This window comes from Phacochoerus africanus, chromosome 13 (assembly GCF_016906955.1).
Source record: "Phacochoerus africanus isolate WHEZ1 chromosome 13, ROS_Pafr_v1, whole genome shotgun sequence".
NCBI classification, from domain to species: domain Eukaryota; kingdom Metazoa; phylum Chordata; class Mammalia; order Artiodactyla; family Suidae; genus Phacochoerus; species Phacochoerus africanus.
Window position 1 is genome coordinate 2,190,634 of NC_062556.1, and position 20,840 is coordinate 2,211,473.

The 20,840-nt window shown below is 44.3% G+C and overlaps 1 long non-coding RNA gene across 1 annotated transcript in view; it reads right to left on the reverse strand.

The window, feature by feature from the left end:
* Window positions 1-11,201: 11,201 nt before the first annotated feature.
* Window positions 11,202-20,840, reverse strand: part of LOC125113621 (uncharacterized) — an 80,782-nt gene continuing 71,143 nt past the window's right edge. The window contains exon 3 of the long non-coding RNA XR_007131516.1: window positions 11,202-11,367. This is a non-coding gene — a long non-coding RNA (uncharacterized LOC125113621). The remainder of the gene's footprint in view (window positions 11,368-20,840) is intronic.

Genomic DNA, 20,840 nt, shown 5'->3' on the forward strand with positions numbered 1-20,840 from the left:
CTCCCCTAAGGCTTCAGGTGTGAATGTGAGGTGTCCCATCCACTTGCCCGAAGCAGCATTGCCTCAGGCTGCTGTCCTGACCTTCTAAGTTGGCGACTCCCGGCCTGTCCTTTTTTATGGAGTCCTTCCCGGAGCTCCCGCGCGGAAGTGCCCAGCTCACTGCACTGGCCCTGCCTCCTCTCCGTCTGTCACCAGGACTGCGCCGAAGGGTTCCGTAAGCGCCTAGTGAGGGAATGTTCATGTGACCAAAGGAACAAAGGAACGATGTGACGGCTGAGCTTGGACAGTCCCAAGGTGATCATGAGATCTGGACAGAATCAGTGAGCTGATTTTCCTGTGCCCTATCACTGACTTTTTATTTCCCTAGGAATTAAACAGTCTCCATTTGGATTAAGATCTCATTTTTGGAGTTGCTGTTGTGGCTGAGCAGTAACAAACCCGACTAGTATCCATGAGGATTCAGGTTTGATCCCTGGCCTTGCTGAGTGGGTTAAGGATCCTGCATTGCTGTGGCTGTGACATAGGCTGGCAGCTGTAGCTCCAGCTCATCCCCTAGCCCAGGAACTTCCCTATGTCACAGGTGTGGCCCTAAAAAGAAAAAAATAAATTCGTTTTTGGTCATAATGACATGTTCAAATTTCTAAGCTTCTCTGGATCACTGGATAATCCAGGAGTCTTTCATTCCTTGGGCTAATTCATTCTTCTGCCCTCTTTTAAGAAAATGAACTGCACAACTTTAACCATGGAAACTGCTATTTCAAAAATTATTTACAGCTGATATAATCAGATGGGTAAATATTGTCTGAGCACAATGCATGTATTTTGTATGTGTAACGGGGCTACCACACTCCTGGGAAAAGAACTTTGTTCGGGTTTCTGTGAACAAGTTGATACATCTTGAAGACTTCTTGCAGGGTTTATTATGAAAATATTTTCTATCTTGAACAAGGGATTAGTTGTCAGAAATCTGATATATTCAGCAACAGAAGGAATCTTGATTTTCTGATGGAGGTGGATTTTCTGCACAAGATTAGTCATAACTTGTTTCTATAAAAATGCAGCAGGAAGGGCTAAGACGCCCTCTTTCATAATACTGCAGGGAGGCAAGGTCAGGACTCCACGATGAATTCCCTCATTGTTCCACTAATATACCGTCATTAACTGGGCTCCTCAGTTTAAATTACCAATTGGGGGAGTCCTCTCATGGAGTCGAGCTCCCTCTCTCAAGAATGTTCACTTCTAACCTGGTTGTGAGACATCCGCCTCAGTGAGTTTCCACTGCATTTGCTGCAACAGCTGCTGCTCTGTCCTTTCTTGGGACGAGCCCCCCCATCCCCCCCAAAGGAGGTTTCTGTGTTCCTCGTTCTCCTCCTCCAGGGAGAACCAAAGAGGCTGCCCACAGCGCCGCTCCGCGACGGCGCCTCCTGGAAAGGCCGAGGGCCCCGCGCCGGCCTAACGCAGGGGGCTGCATCTCAGGGGGGAAAACCCTGGCGGCCCCCAGGGTTCGCGAGCTCTTTCTGAATTCTCTTCACGTCACTTTGCAGGGGCCCATTCCTCTGGGTTGCTGCTGGGTCGTCTGGCTTAGTTAACCCTGCATTCAGTGGGGCAGCTCTCTCTTTAGTTTTAGAGTGCTTCTTTTTCAAAAACCATTCTATTCTCAAGGTAAAGCTCTGTTGTCAAGTGAAACCCAAAGATGTTCTCGTCACTCAGTCAGAGTGCAACAGTGACCTCGTGGGCCCACGACACCAGAATGTGTCTGTCAGCAGTTGACAAGAATTGAAGCAGGATAACAGGCTGAGCGGAACTCGGGAGACCCCAGGAGAAGGGGAAACCCGGTGACGTGGGGGCCGCTGGCTGTCGGGCTGCCGGGCGCGGTGGAGGCTGGAGCTGCGGGGCATTCTGCCACGTCTTGGCTTTGGGCAGCCCTGCTGCTTCCCACGGAGACGACAGACACCTCTTACCTTTCAGAGATCCCCTAGAAGGTGTGAGAAATGACGGAAGCTGCACAAGGGACGGTCCTGTCCTTAACCCCGGGATGGAGACGCCTCAGAAGGTGATGCGAACCCCCAAAGCTGGGCCCCGGGCCGTGGGCAACGGGGCCACGCAGCGCCCTGGGGCCTGGAAGTGCTGAGGCCCAGGCCCAGAGCAAGGCCGATCTGGGCTCGCTCCGCTCGCGGCACCCCAGGCTGATCTCGCAGGGATGCCCCGCACGCCCGAGGTCTTTCTAGCCTCCGGGCTTTTTCTGCCTGCCGCCGCAGCTTCTTCTCAAGGGCCACAGGCTGCGGGGCCGGTTATCGAGGGTTAGAAGAGCCCCACCTTCCGAGCTGAGGTGCGAAGCCGACGCCTGTCCCTCGGAGGAGTCCCGCCCAAAGCCAGAGCCTTAGAGCAAGAGCAGAACAAGCCCACCGGGCCTTGCATCCTCCACGCCCCCCCAGCCCCGCCCTGTTTCTCGCGGAGGAACATTCTCTGGTGTAGATGCAGCACAGCCCCTGAAGGACACCTGGGATGTTTCCAGGTTTGGACAATGAGGAACAAAGCTTCTGTAAGCAATCCTGTACAGGGCTGTGTGTGAACGTCAGTCTTCACTGTTCTGGGATAAAGGCCAGGAGAGCAAACGCTCGCTCATACGGTAGTTACATGCCCAGCTTTTCAAGAAACCACCAGACTGCTTCCCAGATTCCCGCCAGCGGCCTCTGAGGGACCCAGCTTCTCTGCATCCGTATCAGCATCTGCTGACGTCGCTGTTTTAGTCCAACCTTACTGACGGGTGTTGGAGGTGCCTCATTATGGCTTTCTCTGCATTTCCCTAATAGTTTGTATTGTGGAGCATCTTTTCATGTATTTACTTGTACTTATCTGTAAATCCTTTTCATTGAAACGCCTGTTCTTGTCTTTTAACTATTTTCTAATTGGATTATTTGTTTTTACACTGTTGAGTTTTGTGATTTCTTTGTTATGGACACTAGTCATTTGTCAAATATTTAGGTTGAAAAATTCTTCTCCCAATGTATAGCTTGTCTGTTATCCTCTTAATGAGTGTTTTGCAAAGCAAAACGTTTTAATTTTGATGAAATCCAATTAATCAGTTTTTCCTTGTATGGATTGTGCTTTTCATGGCACATGTGAGAACTCTTTCCCAAACCATACATCCCAAGGCTTTCTCTTATTTTTTTCTAAAAGTTTTAAATAGAACAATCCCTTTTGAGTTAATTTTCATAGGAGGAATGAAGTTCAGGTCACTGTTTTGGGTTTTGTTTTTTTTTTTTTGCCTATGGATGTTCAGTGGTCCAGCACCATCTGATGAAAAGACTTTCACCTTCTGTAAAGATGACTCCGTTCTCCTCCTCTTCCTCCTCTTTTGTCTTATTTATAGTTACCTCCTCGGATAGTCCTTATTTTTTTCATATGAATTAAGGCTCAGTGGTCAGGCTTGACTTTCAAATGCCCTTTAGTGATCTGGCGGGAGTCTCACTGAACCTGTGTGTTAATGTGAGCACAGCCGATATCTTTAAAACATTTACTTTTCCCATTTAGCAAAATGACACATACCTCCATTTATTCTGGGTTTCTATGTCCCTGAATTTTTTTATAGTTTTTTTCTAGAGAGGTCTTGAACAACTTTTGTTGGGTGGATTCTCAAATACTTTTTTTTTTTTTTTTTTGTCTTTTTAGGGCCGCACCTGTGGCATATGGAGGTTCTAGTCTAGGGATCAGATCCAAGCTATAGTCCCTGGCCTACACCACAGCTGCAGCACCACCAGATATGAGCCGCATTTGTGACCTACACCACAGCTTATGGCAATGCTGGGTCTTTAACCTACAGAGCGAGGCCAGGGATCAAACCTGCATCCTCATGGATACTAGTCAGATTTGTTTCTGCTGAGCCATGATAGGAACTGGCATGTCATTTTTGTTGACAATGAGAATTACATCTGTTATTCCACTGTATTATTTTTATTGTTCTTATAAAAACTCCACTACTTTCAAATACCAAATATTTTGTATCTTCCTTTCCAACTCAAATATTTTAGCTTCAGTTAAAACCTCTAGAGCCGTATTAAATAATAGCAACAATCCCTAACTTGAATAAAATGAAATGCTACATTTAACAGATATTTTTATTTTATTTTTTAAATTATTCAGTGAATTTTATTACATTTATAGTTGTACAACAATCATCACAACCCAATTTTATAGCACTTCCATCCCAAACTCAGCCTATCCCTTGCCCCACAACCTGTCTCCTTTGGAAACCATAAGTTTTTTAAAGACTGAGTCAGTATCTGTTCTGCAAAGAAGTTCATTGTGTTCTTTTTTTAGATTCCACATGTCAGTGATAGCATTTGATGTTGATGTCTCACTATCTGACTGACTTCACTCAGCATGATAATTTCTAGGTCTATCCCTGTTGCTGCAAATGCCCTTATTTCTTTCCTTTTAATGGCTAATATTCCATTGTGTATACATACCACCTCTTCTGGATCCACTCCTCTGCTGATGGACATTTAGGTTGTTTCCATGTCTTGGCTATTGAATATAGTGCTGCAGTAAACACTGGAGTACATGTGTCTTTGCGAGTCATGGTTTTCTCTGGGTAGATGCCCAGGAGTGGGATTGCTGGATCAAATGGGAGTTCTGTTTTTAGTTTTCTGAGGAATCTCCATACTGTCTTCCACAGTGGTTGCACCAATGTACAATCCCACCAACAGTGTACTAGGGTTCCCTTTTCTCCACACCCTCTCCAGCACTTACTGTTGGTAGACTTTTTGAGGATGGCCATTCTGGCCGGTGTAGGTGTTACCTCATCGTGGTTTTGATTTGCATTTCTCTAATAATGAGTGATGTTGAACATCTTTTCATGTGTTTTTTGGCCATCTGTAGGTCTTCTTTGGTGAACTGTCTGTTTAGATCTTCTGCCCATTTTTTGATGAGATTGTTTGTTTTTGGATATTAAGCTGCAGAAGGTGTTTGTAAATTTTGGATATTAAGCCCTTGTCAGTCACTTCATTTGCGAAGATTTTCTCCTATTCTGTGGGTTGTCTTTTCGTTTTGTTTAGGGTTTCATTTGCTGTTCAGAAACTTTTAGGTTTAATTAGGTCCCATTTATTTTTGTTTTTATTGTCATTATTCTAGGAGGTGGATCAGAGAAGACATTGCTATGGTTTATGTCAGAGAATGTTTGGCCTATGTTTTCCTTTAAGAGTTTTATAGTATCTGGTCTTAGATTGAGGTCTTTAATCCATTTCATTCTTGTGTATGGTGTTAGGGAGTGTTCTAATTTCATTCTTTTCCATGTGGCTGTCCAGTTTTCCCAGCACCACTTATTGAAGGGGCTGTCTTTTCTCCATTGTATATTCTTGCCTCCTTTGTCATAGATTAGTTCACTGTAGGTGCATGGGTTTAATTCTGGGCTTTCTGTCCTGTTCCACTGATCTGTATATCTGTCTTTGTGCCAGTAGCATACCGTTTTGACGACTGAGCTTTGTAGTATAGTCTGAAGTCAGGGAGCCTGATTCCTCCAGCTCCATTTTTCTCTCTCAGGATGGCTTTGGCTATTCTGGGTCTTTTGTGCTTCCAGACAAACTTTGGGATATTCTGTTCTAGTTCTATGAAAAATGTCCTTTTTACTATGATAGGGATTGCACTGAATCTGTAGATTGCCTTAGGTAGTATAGTCATTTTGATAATATTGACTCTTCCAATCCAAGAGCATGGTATGTATGTCTTTCCATCTGTTTGTGTCATCTTTGATTTCTTTCATCAGCATCTTACAGTTTTCAGAGTATAGGTCTTTTGACTCTTTATGTAGGTTTATTCCTAAGTATTTTTTTCTTTTTGATGTGAGAGTAAATGGGATTGTTTCCCTAACTGACCTCTCATTGTTAGTTTATAGAATGCAGTTGATTTCTGTGTATTAATTTTGTATCCTGCGGCTTTGCTAAATTCATTGATGAGCTGTAACAGTTTTCTCATAGCGTCTTTGGATTTTCTAGGTATAGTATCATGTCGTCTGCAAGTAGTGATAGTTTTACTTCTTCCTTTCCAGTTTTGATTCCTTTTCTTTTTTTTTTTTTTTTTTTTTTTTTCTGATTGCCGTGGCTAGGACTTCCAAAACTATGTTGAATGGTAGAGGAAAGAGCGGGCACTTCCAAAACTATGTTGAATGGTAGAGGAAAGAGCGAGCATCATTGTCTTGTTCCTGTTCTCATCGGGAACTCTTTCAGCTTTTCACCATTGAGAATTATGTTAGCTGTGGGTTTGTCATATATGGCCTTTGTTATGCTGAGGTAGGTTCCTTCTATGCCCACTTTCTAAAGGGTTCTTATCAGAAAGGGGTGTTGGATTTTGTCAAAGGCTTTTTCTGCATCTATTGAGAGGATCTTATGGTTTTTATTCTTCAGTTGTTAATGTGGTGTATCACAATGATTGATTTGCAAATACTGAAGAATCTTTGCATCCCTGGGATAAATCCCACGTGATCCTGATGTACAGTCCTTTTAATGTGTTGTTGCATTCGGTTTGCTATTATTTTGTTGAGGATTTTTGCATCTCTGTTCATCAGTGATATCAGCCCATAATTTTTTTGTGTGTGTGGTTATCTTTGATTGGTTTTGGTATCAGGGTGATGGTGGCCTCGTGGAATGAGTTTGAGAGTATTCCTTCCTCTGCAGTTTCTTGGAATAGTTTCAGAAGGATGGATGTTAACTCTTCTCTGAATGTTTGATGGAAATCTGGGCCTGCACTTTTGTTTGTTAGCGGTTTTTAAATCACAGTTTCAATTTCAGTTCTTGTGATTGGTCCATTCATCTTTTCTATTTCATCTTGGTTTAGTCTTGGAAGATTGCACTTTTCTAAGAATTTGTCCATTTCTTCTAGGTTTTCCTTTTTATTGGCAAGTAGTTGCATATAGTATTCTCTTATGATCCTTTTTATTTCTGTGATGTCCTTGTAACTTCTTTTTCATTCCTAATTTTGTTGATTTGAGTCCTCTCTTTTTTTCTTGCTAAGTCTGGCTAAGGGTTTATCAATTTTGTTGATCTTTTCAAAGAACCAGCCTTTAGTTTCATTGATATCTTCTCTGGTTTTCTTCATTTCTATTTCATTTATTTCTGCTCCAATCTTTATGATTTCTTTCCTTCTGCTAACTTTAGGTCTTGTCTCTCTAGCTGCTTTAGATGTAAAGTTAGATTGTTTATTTGAGTTTTTCCTTATTTCCTGAGGTAGGCTCATATTGCTATAAATGTCCCTCTTGGAACTGCTTTTGCTACATCGCATAGGTTTTGGAGTGTTGTATCTTTGTTGTCATTTGCTTCTATGTATTTTTTTTTTAATTTCCTCTTTGATTTCTTTAGTGATCCATTGGTTGTTTAGTAGCATGCTGTTTAGTTTCCATGTGTTTATGGTTTTTGCAGTTTTTGTTGTTGATATCTTGTATAGTGTTGTGGTCAGAAAAGATGCTTGATATGATTTGTTTTCTTAAAGTTGCCAAGACTTGATTTGTGGCCCAGAATGTGATCAGTCCTAGAGATGGTCCGTGTGCACTTCAGAAGAATGGGTATTCTGCTGCTTTGGGATGGAATGTTCTATAAATATCTGTTAGGTCCATCTGGTCTAGTGCTTGATTTAGGCCCGTGTTTCTTTGTTGATTTTCTGTCTGGATGATCTGTCCACTGCTGTAAGCGGGGAGTCAAAGTCCCCCACTATTGCTGTGTTATTGTCACTTTATCCTTTTAGGGTTGTTAGCAGTTGCCTTATATATTGTGCAACTATGTTGGGTGCATAGATATTTAAAATTGTTATATCTTCTTCTTTGATTGATTCTTTATCATTATGTAATGTCCTTCCGTGGCTCTTAAAATATTCTTCATTTTAAGGTCTGTTTTATCTGATATGAGTATTGCTACTGCAGCTTTCTTTTGATTCCTGTTTGCATGGAATATTTTCTTCCATCCTCTTTCAATTCGTATGTGTCCCTAGAAGTGAAATGTGTCTCTTGAAGACAGCATGTATATGAATCTTGTTTTTGTATCCATTCAGCCTGTCTATGTCTTTTGGTTGGGGCATTTAGTCCATTTGCATGCAGAGTAATTCTTGATGTGTATGTTCTTCTTGCCATTTTATCAACTGTTTCAGATTTGGTTTTGTTGCTCTTTTTTCTTCCCTTGTTCTTTCCCCTTGTGGTTTGATGACTGTCTTTAGTGTTGTATTTGAGTTAATCTTTCGTATTTGTGTATCAGTTGTAGGTTTGGTTTGCAGTTGCCCTGAAGTTTTGATGTAGGAGTGTGTGTGTGTGTGTGTGTGTGTGTATATATATATATATATATGTGTATATATATATATATATATATATGAGCCTTGCTGGGTAAAGTAATCTTGGTTGGAGGTTTTTTCCTTTCATCACCTTAAGTATATCATGCCACTCCCTTCTGGCCTGCAGAGTTTCTGCTGAAAAATCTGCTGATAACCTCATCGGGGCTCTCTTATATGTTATGTTTCTTTTCCCTAGCTGCTCTCAATATTTTCTCTTTGCCTTTAATTTTGGTCAGTTTGATTAATACGTGTCTCGGGGTGCTCCTCCTTGGGTTTATATTATATGGTACTCGTTGTGCTTCCTGGATTTGAGTGAGTGGTTCCTTTCCCATGTTAGAGAAATTTTCGACTATTATCTCTTTGAATATTTTTTCTGTCCCCTTCTCTCTTTCCTCTCCTTCTGGCACCGCTATAATACGGATGTTGGTGTGTTTAACGTTGTCCCAGAGTTCTCTGAGACTGTCTTCATTTCTTTTCAATCTTTTTTCTCTTTTCTGTTCTGCATCTGTAATTTCCACTAGTCTGTCCTCCACCTCACTTATTCATTCTGCCTCCTGTATTCTGCTGTTAGATGTTTCAAGTGAACTTTTTATTTCAGTTACTGTATTTCGCATCTCTGCTTACTTAAGTTTTATATCTTGTATCTCTTTGCTCAGTGTTTGCTATAAATTATCCATCTTTGCCTCCAGTTTATTTCCAGTGTCTTACATCATCTTCAGCATCAACAGTCTATAAAGTCTTTTTCCTTGAGGCTGATAATCTCCAGATCACCTAGCTGTTTTTCTGGGTTTTTTTCTTTCTCCCTCACCTGAGTTAGAGCTCGTGGCCTTTTCATTTTTGTAGGTTTTTGGTGTGGTGACCTTTTTGCAGACGATAGAGTTGTACTATCTCTTTCTTCTGGTGTCTGCCCCCTTGTGGCTGAAGTTGGTACTAGGGCTTGCTGTAGGCTTCCAGATGGGAGGGACTGGTGCCTGCCCATTGGTCGATGGGGCTGATTCCTATCCCTGTGGTGGGTGGGGCTTTGTCTCTGGGTGAGATTAGAGGTGACTGTGTGCCTGGGGGGTCTTTACTGAGGGGCAGGGCTGTGATCCCACCTGGACTGTTGTTTGCCCTGGGGCTTCTCAGCACCAATGGGTGGGGCCAGATTTTCCCAAAAAACAGGCCACCTCCAGAGAAAGGCATGCTGCTGAAGATTCCCAAGAGTTTTGCTTCCAATGTCCTTCCCCCACAATGAGCCACATTCACCCCTGTTTTCCCAGGAGATTCTCCAAGAACTGCAGTCAGGTCCAACCCAGATTCCTAAGGAGTCTCTGCTTTGCCCTGGGACCCAGTGTACATGAAAGTCTGTGTGCTCCTTTCAAAAATGGGGTCTCCGTTCCCCTCAGTCCCCTGGAGCTCCTGCGCACAAGCCCCACTGGCCATCAATGCCAGACGCTCTGGTGGGCTCTTTCTTCCAGTGCCAGGTCCCCAGGCATTGGGGCCTGATGTGGGGCTCAGAACTCTCACTCCTATAGGTGAGTCTCTGTCATAGTTACTTTCCAGTCTGTGGGCTGCCCACCCGGCGGGTATGGATGGGGTTGCTTATATCATGTAATCACCCCTCCTACCACCTTGATGTGGCCTCCTCTTTGTCTTCTAGAGTAGGATATCTTTTTTGAAAGTTTCCAGTCTATTTGGTTGAAGGTTGTTCAGCATTTGGTTGTAATTTTGTTGTTTTTATGAGAGAAGGTGAGCTCCAGTCTTCTGTTCTGCAATCTTAATCCCATCTCAACAGGTATTTTTACAGTTAAAAAAAAAACCTCCTATCTAGTTTGCTAATAAAAATTATTGTCATCAGTGTCCACAAAGATTTTGACTGCTTTTTCTGCATTTGTTGTGCCATATATAATGTTGTTTCTTTCATTTACCTTATTAATATGAGCAATTGCAGTAATAGACAATATTGCATTCCTGTGATAAATCCCACCTGTTCATGCTCTGTTTTCTTTAAATACTGCTGTAGTCACTATTTTTTGGTGGGATTTCTTAAAAAATATGTTCAAGGGTAAAATTGTTTTAGATTTTTATTTTCCTTGTCTAGATTTAGTGTTTTATGAGGAAATCTATATTTGCCTCATAAAATAAGTTGCATAATTTTATTTTGCTATGTTCTTGGAATAGTTTGTCATGATGATTTGTTAGAAGTTGTCTGTTAAGAAAAAGTCAACTCTTGTCATTTGAAGGACAGACTAAACGTGTTTCCTTTAAATGTTATTGGTTTAAGTTTTTTAAAAGAAAAATTTTCTTTTTTAATTGCAGTGTAGTTGATTTACAATGTTGTGTTACTTTCAGAAGCACAGCAAAGAGATTCAGGGTCTTTTCTACTATAGGTTAATACAAGATACTGAGTATAGTTCCCTGGGCTATACAGCAGGACCGTGTTTATCTACTTTATGTATAGTAGTGTATGTGTGTGTTAATCCCAAATTCTCAATTTATTCCTCCTCTCTCTTTTCCCATTGGTAACCGTAAGTTTACTCTCCATGTCTGTGAGTTCATTTCTGTTTTGTAAATAATTTCATTTGTATCTTTTTTTAGATTCTACGTGTAAGTGATACTATACGATATTTGTCTTTCTCTGACTACTTTGGTTAGTATGATAACCTCCAGATCCATCCACGCTGCTGCCAGTGGCACTATTTCATTCTTTTCTGTGGCTGAGTGGTGTCTTCTTCTCCACATCTTCCTTTCCAGTCCTTTGCTAATGAGCACTTAGGTTCCTTCCATGTCGTGGCTTTTGGGGATAGTGCTGCAGTGAACATTGGGATACATGTATCTTTTCAAATTATGGTTTGCTCCATAAAACAGACTTTCTTGAGACAATTTTGGTTTCTGGATAATAGTCTGTTTAATCTCTATTTTCCAATTTTTGGTACCATGTAAATCAGTATCAGCATGTGGTATTTACTTTAAATTTCTCTTCGTTAAAGTTGTGTCTACTCTTGTCATTCTTTGTGCTGTTTATTTATTTCTTGACTGAGCCTGAATTTCTCCTGCTCACTCTCCTCAGATTATGATCTATTTTTAAAAAGAAAAAATATATATACGTTTATAAAAGAAAGTTTAAATATACATATGTTAACTACACATTTTTCTAACAATGTATGACAGCATTAGGTACCTCTTTTAACCTTCTCCCTAAACTACAAAGACCTTAGCGTATTTTACCTTTTTCTGTTTGCATTTCTTATTTTTATATGCAGATATAGTATCTTTGTGATTAACAATTAATTAGGAGTTCCCACTGTGGCACAGTGGGTTATGAACCCAATAGCAATGGCTCTGGTCACTGAGCAGGTGCAGTTTCAATCCTGCCATGCAGCAGGTTAAAGGAACCAGCGTAGGTCTCAGCTGCAGCTCAGATTCAACCCCTGGCCCAGGAACTTCCATATGCTCCAGGTGCAGCAATAAACGTCTTAATTAAATGTGGTAATATGTTTTTAATTAACTTCTTGTTCACTATTACCTAGGTCATATATGCACATTTGATTCTTTTTGTCTGTGTTTATTTGCTTCCTGAAAATATAACTTTTACAGTACTTTTAGTAAGCATACGTAGTTTGTACACTTTTCCTTGTCTTTATATTTCTCTATACTCTGTGCTCCTTGTTGGAGGATAATAACCTGGGTATAGAGTTGAAGTTGATACTGTTCATCTCCCAGTAATGTGAAAGCTATCACTCCAGAGTTCCCATCCTGGCGCAGTGGTTAACGAATCCAACCAGGAACCATGAGGTTGCGGGTTCAATCCAAGGCCTTGCTCAGTGGGTTAAGGATCCGGCATTGCCATGAGCTGTGGTGTAAGTCACAGATGCAACTCAGATCCCGTGTTGCTGTGGCTCTGATGTAGGCTGGTGGCTGCAGCTCTGGTTCGACTCCTAGCCTGGGAACCTCCATATGCCGTGGGAGCAGCGCAAGAAATGGCAAAAAAGACACACACACACACACACACAAAAAAAAAAAATCTCTCACTCCACTGCTGCTTTCTGACTTTCATTGTTGTCGTTGTTGTTTGTTTGTTTTTTCTTTTGAGGGCTGCATCTGCGGCATATGGAGGTTCCCAGGCTAGGAGTCCAGTTGGAGCTACAGCTGCCAGCCTACACCACAGCCAGAGCCACACCTGCGACCTACACCACACCTCACAGCAATGTCAGATCCTTAACCCACTGAGCGAGGCCATGGATCAAACCCACAACCTCATGGTTCCTAGTCGGATTCATTTCCACTGCGCCATGACAGGAACTCCCTTTCTTTCCCTTTTCACCTATACAGTTGATGTTGAGAAGTCCATTTGAAAAACCGCCATTCTTCTGTAGGTAACTATTAGCTTAGCATTACGCCTATATAGCTGTGGATTTTTTAAAGAAGTATTTAGTGGTATTTAGAATGGATGGTCAATCTAATCTCTATACCTTTCTTCATTCTGAAAAACTCTCAGCTTTTAGCCACAGTCTCTGTAAACATTGCTTTTTGCCCACTTCCTCTGGCCTTGGTGTTTTTCTGCCCTTCACTAGAATTGATTTATTCTGGACCTTCAAAGCCTCTCTTCCATGTTACTTCTCGTCCATATTTTCAAAAAATCTCTTTGTCTTTTGGGAACACCTTCTGAGTAGATGCCGTAGTACTGAGTTTCTGTTCTCTGTCTTTAGAATTAGAGTATTACGGCAGTTGGGTTTGTGGGCAGATCTTGTCTGGGAGGTCTTCCTCTCTCTCTCTCTCTCTCTCTCTCTCTCTCTCTCTCTCTCTCTCTCTCTCGCACGCACACACACATTCTCCACTGACTTTTCTAGGAATTGCACTGTGCACATCTCCCCGAGAAGCCCCCTTCTGAGTCCCGTCCTCCGAAGGTCCTGTGCTCTGCCTCCGAGGTGATGCTGGGATATAACTTCACTCAGATGACCAAAGGGCAGCACAGCTGTTCACGGGCACTGAGGACTTGCACTGTGCCAGGAGGACCCTCCGACCCTGGCCACCACATTTCTGCTGGCCCTCTCCCAAGAGCTCAGCATGATTTCTACTATTTTTTGATGCAAGGAAGACACTGTACTGTGGGGAAGGCAGTAAATAGACAATTAGGGAAATACAAGGTGGAAATGCAACATTATACACTAGGAGGTAAGTTTGAGGAATACTGAATCCAAGACTCAAAATATTAACTCAACACTGAAATTTCATTCCTTGTGTTCTATACTAAGGTGCCCCAAACATGGAAAGTAAGGAATCATTCTGAATTCTTTCTCTGCCTCACCTCTCAAAATCCATCAGTCAACAAGACTGGCCATTATCGCCTTCATATTTTTAGAACATTGCTTCTTTGTATCCCATCTGAGGACCTCATAATCTTTACTATGGCAACAGTCCCATCACTCTTCATTCTGAGCTCATATTAATTTAAGACTTAAATACTTTTTTTGCTTTGCTTTTCATGGCTGCATGTGCGGCATATGGAAGTTCCTAGGCTAGGGGTTGAATTGGAGCTGCAGCTGGAGGCCACAGCCACGGCAACATGGGATCTGAGCTATATCTGTGACTTACACCGCAGCTCATGGCAGTGCCCGATCCTTAACCCACTGAGTGAGGACCAAACCCACATCACCACAGCGGCAGTTCCTTACATACCATTTTTAAATGCTTTTAAAGTTCACTCTGACTCACGGTAGAGTTATCTTTTTCAGTGCCTTAACGTATTTAATCCCTCAGTGGCCACAATGATCCCACGATGTGAATTCCGTTACTGTTCTTATGGTACACACACCAGAGCACAGAGAAAGTGAAGGAGCCTTGCAGAGGTCACAGAGCAGGTAAGTGGCACCTGGTCCTAGAGTCTGTGCTTTTGACCATCGCATGTAACCATGATCCCATCATACAAACTCTGCCTCTAAGGTCAGCACCCGAGGTTTGAATGTAAGTCTTTCGCGCCTACCAGTACTCAGTCTGGCTTACTTATGTGCACGCTGCCCACGGCTGCTTTCGAGCTCCTGCTACTCAGCACTGAGTCTTTGTGGCAGAGACTTTATGGCCCTTAACGCAAAATACTTACTATCCAGGGCATTTGCCAACCTGTGCTGTAGAGCAACGCTTAGGCCTCCTGAGAGCTGTCCTGTTAAGGGAGGACGTCTTGCACACACTCAGCAGGGGTTTGCACAGGCCCCAGATCCCCGTCTGTGGATGTGCCAATGTGCAGAGACACATGAGACACCAACACGCCTGGTTTCAGGCTGACCTCTGACCTGGACGCGTGGCGTCTGAACCGAAGGGACTGAGGAGGCCACCTGAATCTGCGAACAGGGCCACGAGCAGGTGCACAGACCTGAGTTAGTGGAAGAGCCAGCCTTAGCCTCCAACTCTCTTTAGATGGCAGCTCAGTAGAGCAAGTGTGAGGCATCCTAGAATAAACCTAAACCTGACATTAGATACGTTGCTGTGAGATTAAATAAAACATGCACTTGAAGGATGAAGCCGAGGCCCTGGACATAGCTGGTTTCCACGTGGGCATGTGACTAAACGCTCACTCAGAACCACTGTGCCCTGCAGTCTGCATCTTATGGACGCATAGCTGATGGACAGGATCACGTGGGCTTCAGGTGCACAGCAAAGCGATTGACTGGGTCATACATACGCATGCATGTACGTACGTTTGTTCAGTTCTTTCCCAAGTAGTTACTGCAAGACATTGACTGTACAACAAACCCTTGTGGTTTGTCTACTGAATGTAGATCCCACACCCCAGGGCCCCCCGCCCCGCCCCGGCTCCTTTGGTCACCCTACATTTGCTGTCTGTGTTCAATCTATTCAAAGAGGAAATGGCTATGGCAGGCGTGTCTGGTGTGCAGTCTGCTTGGTGCTTGTGCAGTGGGCAGATTTCAACGCAGCACGGTTTTACCTTGAGGTATTTTGCAATGGGGTGGCACTGGTTTCAAAAGGCTTAAGTGAACGAAAAAGCCACATTCCACACTTGCAGACCTTTGATAAGCATAGGAGATTGATTAATACCAAATAGCCCCTCTGAGCAGAAATGGGTCTTCCCGGCCCATCAGATGATGGGAGTGGCACCAAGAGGGTTTTCACTTGGGAACCCGAGCTGCCCGCATGGGAGGCCAGAAGGCCCGTCGGTCAGCGAAGTGAGGAGCCAGGCACCTCCCCGGGGGAGCCAAGTGGTCGCAGCATCCTGGAGCCCTCAGGACAGTGGACCACATGCCCACCACCCCCGAGATGTTCTGTCACACTTCATTCTGAACTCATGTCCCTGCCTGGCCAAGGTCACTACCCAAGCATCATCACCCTACATTTCTAAAGCTAAAATTTTACTCGGTGGCAGTTTTTCTTCTCACATTTATCTGTAGGTCATTACAAGGTCTGTCTTATCATCTCCGTCTCTGTTTTTGACCAGAGTGGCTCATCTCAGATACAGCTGTGCTTTAGTTCAGTGAATACCGTTTATGTTGAGTCACTGACTGCAACAAGCTCCCGTAAATGTCTACAAGGAGCAAGCATCTGTGTTGGCTTGTGGTGTTAATGGTGTTATCTCCTTATAAAATCTCAGAGACAGAGTTGCACACAGGCACGGGGAACGCGCCACCATGCAAAGAGCGCTGGCTGCCATTTCCACGGCATCACACGGGACCCTGCGGCCGCCAAGGGGCGGAGGAGATGGCCCCAGCAGCACTGTCTTTCCTTTGTAGACACAGTGGCCAGGCATCATGATTAGACTTGACAGCCTGAGGCTGGGACTCCGAAGGGCAAGCCAAGGACAAGGAGGCAGTGAGGTGGAAGGGACGGGAGTGGAGGCCACAGGGGAGAACCTGGGCTGCCGCCAGGAATGGCCATCAGGACTGGGGTCCAGTCCTGCCCGCGTTCCCCCTGCCCGCCCCTGACTCTGGCCTCCTGGGAACTGGAAGAGAGGCTCCAAGAACAGCACACACACCACTCCACTGCTCTTGGAGGGGTGGTTTGCTTTTTATTTTAATGACAAGGGTCAAGGCTGCTTACAGTGCAAGTTCAGGGACACGGGGTTTAAACCAAGGAGAGGCTGAAACCCAGAGCTGCCTGCCACTTTTCATCTGGCTCTTCCACCACGTGTATGCAATTCCTGATGCAACACAGATACAGTAGGAAAAATGATCTCAGCCACACTAATATTTAGGGCCTGATCTTTTCTCAATATCAGAAGATGGGAAACATGAAGCCTCAAAGCTTACAAAAATTAAAATTACCTGGTAAGGTTTGGTACAAGCCATGTAATTTAAATTTCTGAAAAAGCATTTTTTTTTTGGTCTTTTTTTTGCTATTTATTTGGGCCGCTCCCACGCATATGGAGGTTCCCAGGCTAGAGGTCGAATGGGAGCTGTAGCCACCAGCCTACGCCAGAGACACAGCAACGAGGGATCCGAGCTGCATCTGCAACCTACACCACAGCTCACGGCAACACCGGATCGTTAACCCACTGAGCAAGGGCAGGGACCAAACCCACAACCTCATGGCTCCTAGTTGGATTCGTTAACCACTGCGCCACGACGGGAACTCCTGAAAAAACAATTTTAATTGCATTGCTCAAAGACATAAGACATTGAATATAAAGACATAAAATCATATATATGCATTAAATATCTTTTTCAGTCATTTGAAAACATATAGGTTTCTCTAGTAGCAGAAGATAATGCAGGAAATCTGATTTTTTACCCAAATATATTTTAACTGCCAATTATTGCAGTGAAAACCAAAATTTGCAGTGGACACTTATTTCTGCAAAAAAGTAATGCAATTATTTTCAAGTAGTATTTATTCCCAGTAAATACTTTTTTGATATACAAGTATATATGTGTGACAAAATCCTATCATCATGATTAGAATCTGCAGACACCTAAGAAAGAGAAAAAAGCTTTTTGGAAAAGATTTGTCTGTGGCATCAGTGTCCTACAGTTAGGCCTTTATCTTCATAACTTCTATTTTTGCCAGTATTTGTGGAGAATCATCTTCTTGATGGAAAAGATCTATGTTCCATGAAATTGACGAGATGTTTTTAGAAAGTAATTTTTGACCCATTTGTTGTTACCCTCTCAACCCTGAGTGTTATACACACAGGGTCACTACCCAGCCATCCACAGGTTGGTCACTCACCACATGACCACTCATGACTTGTCCTGACACTCTCAGCACCACCAGCCGTCACAGCATCACTGTCACAGCGTTACCATGACAACATCAGCATCAGAGCCTCCCCAGTTAATGCCGTACCTCCAAGCAGCACAGCCCCAGCAATCGTCTCAGCACCGCACGCCATCAGACTATCATCGGAACATCCCTCTGCCGTCAGAACCTTTTTAGTCAATTCAGTGATGATATTTTAAGAACAGTATAAGACGTCATATTTATCAAACAGTTACAAATGTTTCCTGGGAGTCCAGACTGATAGATAAATGATCTACAATTCTGAGCAATTATAACACAGAGATTCTGATCGGGTACATAGATTCAGCTAATAATTTTAACAAGAATAGGAATGGAATAGATTAAGAGGCAAATATCAGGACAGCTGTCAAGAAATCATTAGGAAATATCACTGAAAGAAGGAAACAGGCTCTCTGAGAAGCTGGAATCGCCCCAACAGTAAGGGCTGCCCATTCCCTAGCTTTATCAGCCTGGGTACCCAGCACACCTGACTTTATAATCCAGATAACTTGCTAACTCCAGGCTCCAAGACCCCTAGTGTGCATGTGTTTCAATCTACAACCTACCTCTGCTCAGAGAGCCACCCTCCTTTAATCACTTCAGCACCTGACAAGGCCTTTCCCCAGGTTTGATCCAGTGGTTGAAACAGGGAGTTCCCTGGCAGTTCAGCAGGTTAAGGATCCGGCATCGTCACTGCTGTGGTGGGGGTTCCATTTCTGGCCCAGGAACTTCTGCATATGCCGGATCCCCAAAGAAAGAGAAAGAAACATGACAGAAGAGCAAGCCTGTTGGTGATGCTGCGTTATTGTGCTGCTGAATCACGTAGGGAGGTCTAAGCAGGCCCCACGCAGACAGTACACAGCAGCTCTCAGAGCCAACGGTCAGTCACTTAGGCCCCATCATTTGAAATACTGTTCCACCTTGGCAATTAGGCGAACCTTACTTGTGGGCTCTATCTGTCATCAGGAAACTGAGTAAGAAGTAATCTGCGATTAGGGCTATGATACTGATTTGATCTCTAGCAGAAGTATACTTAAAGACAGCAAGAAGCCGTCATCAAAATAAGAATGCCTTTGAAGTGTATATAAATTGTATTTCAATTGCTGGAAAAATATAAAAAACCAAACTTTTATTATATGAAACATACTTTGTACCTTTTTCCTTGAAATGTTGATTTCATTAGAAAAAGTACTACATTTGCTTAAAAAAAAAAAAAAATCAGTTCATTCTTGGAGTTCCTGTTGTGGCTCAATGGTTAATGAATCTGACTAGGAACCATGAGGTTGTGGGTTCAATCCCTGGCCTTGCTCAGTGGGTTAAGGATCCGGCATTGCTGTGGCTGTGGTGTAGGCCAGCAGCTACAGCTCCAATTAGACCCCTAGCCTGGGAACCTCCATATGCCACAGGTGCAGCCCTAAGAAAGTAAAAAAAAAAAAAAAAATCAATTCAGTTCATTCTTTTGCACGAACTGGGAGTGTTTCAGGGAGTAGGAAGGGGAAAGTCTGAGAAACATCATCAGCAGGACTCTGAGTTTCTTCCCTGGATGGATTCAGACGTTTCCCCACGCGGCTGTTCTATCATTTGACGTCAGATGCACACCGCCTAGGGCACGCGTGTGAAACGACTCCAGAGACCACTGAGGGGTTCTCGTCCTGGGACAGAACCTGAGTCGTTTACAGCCCGTGTTTGTGCTCAGCTGGGCTGCGTCCCAACGTCAGGGCAGGCTCTGCTCCTGCTCCTGCAACCACCAGTAGGCACAGTGCCTGCGAGAACGCAGGGCTTGCTGCCCCCGTCCCCCCATCCTCCCCATCCACAGACCACGGTTTTCACCTCTCGTTACTCTGCGTCTCACCCTTTCCCTCCTGTGTTTGCACACAGACAGCTCCCCCTCAGAACGCCCCCCGCCAGGGGGCATGCTGAGCCCCTCCCCGAGCATCGCCAGCACCAAGTGTGGTACCCAGCACTGGAGACTGTGCAGCGGTCCGTGACTCGCGGCAGCGGAGCAGGGACATGCGGTGCAGCTCACGCCCGACGTCCCATCGCATGGATTCACACATCACCACAGCTCCCCAACACCCAGAGTGCGTCCCAGGGAGGAGGAGCACCCCCAAAAAGCCGTGAGCCCAGGGGGCTTCACGGAGAGGGCGTGTCGAACATCCATTTCTGTTACTGTAATTGCTGCTGCAGGTTGCTTCTAGGTCTGAACTGTCTACAGCAAAGAACCTAACTCAGCCAACAGGCAGATGGACTTGGCACCGTCTTAAGACTAAAAGCAGAATTACGAGTAAAAATGAGAAGCTGTTTGATACTCAACTGAAATTACGCGTCAAAATTACGCCTCCTGAATGTATTATATGAGAGTCACGTCCTTAGAAAAGTCCTTCCTTAGAGAAACTGTGTCCTGAATACCTGACAGGCGTCTTGAAAATTAAGGTTTAAGTGTGAAGGCAGAAATTTTTTTTATCATTGCGCACAACTGAAACATTACAAATGAATGGCACAGATGTAAACAGATATAAAATGAAACGAACCCCTTTAAGCAGTGCCACTTCAGTAACAGCGCCGCCTTGGGAAGATAACATTGTCACCTGGTAACTCCTCTATTAAGGAAAAGGAACGAAATTGGTTAGGACGACGCAGAACTGCCGCGGCACTGAGAAGCACTCGTGGGGATGTGTATACCTGCCCTCGGTACACGTGCTCCCCTCATACCGCAGACGCCTCTGTTTAAACACCCAATGCTCACAGTGTCTTACTATCTTGCAAGGCAGAAAAATGGCATGTGAGAGCTGGCCTGGAAAACAGGGGACACGAAAAGGGACACACAGCCTTATCTTCCCTGCGGGAGTGCACGTGCCCGGTGACCTCTGACGCCAGGAATTCCTCATCCAGTGGACACTTCGACCTCCAGTGTCTCTTGATTTCAAGGTTTTCCAAAAAGGTATGACAGCCCATCTCCCCGACCGATGTCGCAGAGACCTGATCTCCTCTCCCCATCACGGCCTCCCAGCAGCTCTGCTTCTACACACGGAACTGCACGAACAGACGGGGTTCACGAGAGCCGGGGTCGGGGCAAAGCTGAGACGTGATCCTCAAGTCTAGGAAGTGGCCCACGTCTAGAGGAGCCTCAGGGATGCAAAGACCCCCTGCAAAGTGAGTCCTGGCTGGGAGGCTGGGGCAGAGCCACAGGTGGGAACAGCGCAGGAAGCGTGGACTGTGGTTAACGAAGAAGCCGCTTCAGAACCGGTGCGTGAACTCTGGCAGGTGTGCCGCAGCAGCATCCGGCCTTAATACCGGGATCCTGAGCGTGGGACGCGTGGGGA